Genomic DNA, 5,324 nt, shown 5'->3' on the forward strand with positions numbered 1-5,324 from the left:
TGTTGAATTTGCTTATGATCCCACATGTAATTATTATGAGAGAGAAAAATATGATTGTAGAAATTTTCATGTTACTAAATTACCTCTCGTTATGTTGAGATTGCTAATGTTTCTTTCCGCTTCCTTGCATATGCTAGTTTTTGCTTGCTATGATAATTTGTTTATCTATAAGATGCCAATGCATAGGACATATGTTAGACTTAGATTGTGTTTGTCATGTGTTTCATGATGCTCTCTTTGTGATTCAATTCTTGTCTTTCATGTGAGCATCATTGAAATCTCAATGCCTAGCTAGGGGCGTTAAACGATAGCGCTTGTTGGGAGGCAACCCAATTTTATTTTTGTTCTTTACTTTTTGTTCCTGTTTAGTAATAAATATTTCATCTAGCTTCTGTTTAGATGTGTTTTCATGTTATAGTTAGTGTTTGTGCCAAGTAGAACCTATAAGATAACCTACGGTGATAGTTAATTTGATTCTGCTGAAAAGCAGAAACTTTTGCGCGCACAAAAATAATTTTAGTAATTCACAGAAACGTGATTTTGCGTTGATTCTTTTTGCTGTCGATCAGTAGACAAATTGCCCAGGACTTTCTATTATTTTAGGAGTTTTAGAGTTCCAGAAGTATTCAAAAGTTACATATTGCTACAGACTGTTCTGTTTTTGACAGATTTTGTTTTTCGTGTGTTGTTTGCTTATTTTGATGCATCTATGGGTAGTATTGGTGGGTATGAACCATAGAGAAGTTGAAATATAGTAGGTTTAACACCAATATAAATAAAGAATGAGTTCATTACAGTACCTTATGTGGTGGTTCTTCTTTCTTGCACTAACGAAGCTTATGAGATTTCCTGTTGAGTTTTGTGTTGTGAAGTTTTCAAGTTTTGGATAAAGATTTGATGGACTATGGAATAAGGAGTGGCAAGAGCCTAAGCTTAGAGATGCCCATGGCACCCCAAGATATTCAAGGATAACCAAAAGCTAAGCTTGGGGATGCCCCGGAAGGCATCCCCTCTTTCGTCTTTGTCTATCGGTAACTTTACTTGGAGCTATATTTTTTATTCGCCACATAATATGTGTTTTGCTTGGAGCGTCTTGTATGATATTAGTCTTTGCTTTTTAGTTTACCACAATCATCCTTGTTGTACACACCTTTTGGGAGAAACCCACTTGATTTGTAATTTATTAGAATACTCTATGTGCTTCACTTTTATCTTTTGAGCTAGATAGTTTTTGCTCTAGTGCTTCACTTATATCTTTTAGAGCACGACGATGGTTTGATTTTGTAGAAATTGTTGATCTCTCATGCTTCACTTATATTATTTTGAGAGTCTCTTAGAACAGCATGGTATTTGCTATGTTATAAAATTGGTCCTGGAATGATGAGCAACCAAGTTGGGTATAATAAAAACTATCATAGAAAGTGAATTGGATGATATGATCAATTTGATGCTTGATAATTTTTTGAGATATAGAGGTGGTGATATTAGAGTCATGCTAGTTGGGTGATTGTGAATTGAATGAATACTTGTGTTGAAGTTGGCAAGTCCCGTAGCATGCATGTATGGTATTATGTAAGAAATTTATTGCATGGAGTGCTCTTTTGATTGCCTTCCCTTGTGCGGAGGTCGGGGGCGCGCGATGGTTAACTCCTACCAACCTCCCCATAGGAAATTGCGTAGTAGTACTTTGCTTCGAGGGCTAATAAAACTTTTGCAATAAGTATATGAGTTCTTTATGACTAATGTGAGTCCATGGATTATACACACTTTTATCTTTCCATCATTGCTAGCCTCTTCGGTACCGTGCATTGCCCTTTCTCACCTTGAGAGTTGGTGCAAACTTCCCTAGTGCATCCAAACCCCATGATACGATACGCTCTATCACACATAAACCTCCTTATATATTCCTCAAAATAGCCACCATACCTACCTATTATGGCATTTCCATAGCCATTCCAAGATATATTGCCATGCAACTTTCCACCGTTCCGTTTATCATGACATGCATCATCATTGTCATATTTCCTTGCATGATCATGTAGTTGACATCGTATTTGTGGCAAAGCCACCATGCATAATTTTTAATACATGTCACTCTTGATTCATTGCCCATCCCGGTACACCGCCAGAGGCATTCATATAGAGCCATATCTTGTTCTAGTTTTGAGTTGTAATTCATGAGTTGTAAAGAAATAGAAATGTGACGATCATCATTATTAGAGCATTGTCCCCAATTAAAAAAAAGAAAGGCAAAAAAGAAAAAAAGGGAAAAAAAGGAGAAAGGCCAAAGAAAAAAAAGGCCCAAAAAAAGAAAAAAAAGAAAAAAAAATAAAGGGGGCAATGTTACTATCCTTTTCCACACTTGTGCTTCAAAGTAGCACTATGTTCTTCATATAGAAAGTCTCTTATGTTGTCATTTTCATATACTAGTGGGAATTTTTCATTATAGAACTTGGCTTGTATATTCCTACGATGGGCTTCCTCAAAACGCCCTAGGTCTTCGTGAGCAAGCAAGTTGGACGCACACCCACTTAGTTTCTTTTGTTGAGCCTTCTTACATTTATAGCTCTAGTGCATCCATTGCATGGTAATCCCTACTCCTCATGTTGACATCAATTGATGGGCATCTCCATAGCCTGTTGATTATCCTCGTCAATGTGAGACTTTCTCCTTTTTTGTCTTCTCCACACAACCTCCATCATCATATTCTATTCCACCCATAGTGCTATATCCATGGCTCACGCTCATGTATTGCGTGAGAGTTGAAAAAAGCTGAAGCGCGTTAAAAAGTATGAACCAATTGCTTGGCTGAAACCGGGGTTGTTCTTGATGGGAGTATTTTGTGTGATGAAATTGAAACATAGCCTAACTATATGATTTTGTAGGGATGAACCTTCTAATGCCATGTTATTTTGAGAAGACATGATTGCTTAGTTAGTATGCTTGAAGTATTACTATTGCTTATGTCAATATGAACTTTTATTTTGAATCATTTGGATCTGAACATTCATGCCACAATAAAGAAAATTACATTGAGAATTATGCTAGGTAGCATTCCACATCAAAAATTCCGTTTTTATCATTTACCTACTCGAGAACGAGCATGAATTAAGCTTGGGGATGCTTGATACGTCTCCAAAGTATCTATAATTTTTTATTGTTCCATGCTATTATATTACCCATTTTGGATGTTTATGGGCTTTACTTTACACTTTTATATCATTTTTGCGACTAACCTACTAACCGGAGGCCCATCCCGAATTGTTGTTTTTTTTGCCTATTCTAGTGTTTCGAAGAAAAGGAATATCAAACGAAGTCCAAACAGAATGAAACCTTCAGGAGCGATCTTTTTGGAACAAACGCAATCCAGGGGACTTGGAGTGGAAGTCAAGCAAAAAGCGAGCCGGCCACGAGGGTGCCCAACGCGCCGCCTGGGGGTGGGCGGGCCCCCCACCCTCGTGGGCCCCTCGAGCGTCCACCGACCTACTTCTTCCTCCTATATATACACCCGTACCCTGAAAACATCAAAAGCGACCACGAAAACCTAATTCCACCGCCGCAACCTTCTGTATCCGTGAGATCCCATCTTGGTGCTTTCGCCGGCGCTCCGCCGGAGGGGGAATCGACCATGGAGGGCCTCTACATCATCTCCAAGGCATCTCCGATGAGTTGTGAGTAGTTTACCACAGACCTTCGGGTCCATAGTTATTAGCTAGATGGCTTCTTCTCTCTCTTTGAATCTCAATACAAAGTTCTCCTCGATCTTCTTGGAGATCTATTTGATGTAACTCTTTTTGCCGTGCGTTTGTCGAGATCCGATGAATTGTGGGTTTATCTATGAGAAATATTTGAATCTCCTCTGAATACTTTTATGTGTGATTAAGTTATCTTTGCAAGTCTCTTCGAATTATCAGTTTGGTTTGGCCTACTAGATTGATCTTTCTTGCAATGGGAGAAGTGCTTAGCTTTGGGTTCAATCTTGCGGTGTCCTTTCCCAGTGACAGCAGGGGCAGCAAGACACGTATTGTATTGTTGCCATCGAGGATAAAATGATGGGGTTTATATCATATTGTATGAGTTTATCCCTCTACATCATGTCATCTTTCTTAATGTGTTACTCTGTTCTTCATGAACTTAATACTCTAGATGCAGGCAGGAGACGGTCGATGTGTGGAGTAATAGTAATAGATGCAGAATCGTTTCGATCTACTTGTCACGGACGTGATGCCTATATGCATGATCATGCCTAGATATTCTCATAACTATGCACTTTTCTATCAATTTCTCGAGAGTAATTTGTTCACCCACCGTAATACTTATGCTATCTTGAGAGAAGCCACTAGTGAAACCTATGGCCCCCGGGTCTATCTTTTATCATATAAGTTTTCATCTACTTTTATTTGCATCTTTACTTTTCCATCTATATCATAAGAATAGCAAAAATATTTATCTTATCTTATTATCTTTATCAGATCTCACTTTCGCAAGTTACCGTGAAGGGATTGACAACCCCTTTATTGCGTTGGTTGCGAGGTTCTTATTTGTTTGTGTAGGTGCGTGGGAGTTTTGAGGAGCCTCCTACTGGATTGATACCTTGGTTCTCAAAAACTGAGGGAAATACTTACGCTACTTTACTGCATCACCCTTTCCTCTTCAAGGAAAACCAACACAGTGCTCAAGAGGTAGCAAGGCCGAATACAGAGCAGTTGCAAATGTGGTGGCTGAAACATGTTGGTTACGGCAACTTCTTCAGGAGCTTCATCGACCGGTGACTGGTGCCACTGTGGTTTTTTTGTGACAATGTGAGCTCTTTTTACATGACACCGAATCCCGTTCATCATCAGCGCACCAAGCATGTGGAGATCGATCTATACTTTGTACGAGACCGTGTCACCACAGGCGAGGTCCGGGTTCTTCACGTTCCGAGTTCTTCTCAATTTGCGGACATTTTCACCAAAGGATTGCCATCACCTCTCTTCTTGGATTTTTGAGACAGTCTTAACATTCGTCGACGCCCGTTTACGACTAAGGGAGGGTGTTAGAATATATAACCGTATTGTATTTGTATAGACATACAATTGTATATGTGTAGTCCTTGTATAGGTGTCTGTGTATTGCACGATACGAACTCTGCCTTGTAACCTCTATATATTGACCAATACAAGGCACCACAGCGAGTGGTTTCCCAAAACTTACAGGTTCCACACTTTATTTTGGTGTAAACATGCATGTGTAGGCTCTTGTGGAGAACCTGGTAGAGAACACCCCTCTTCACCATAACCTCGACTCTACACCTGTGTTTGTGATTTTGTTGTGCAAGTTTG

The sequence above is a fragment of the Triticum aestivum genome, chromosome 4B, assembly GCF_018294505.1.
Source record: "Triticum aestivum cultivar Chinese Spring chromosome 4B, IWGSC CS RefSeq v2.1, whole genome shotgun sequence".
Classification (NCBI taxonomy): Eukaryota; Viridiplantae; Streptophyta; class Magnoliopsida; order Poales; family Poaceae; genus Triticum; species Triticum aestivum.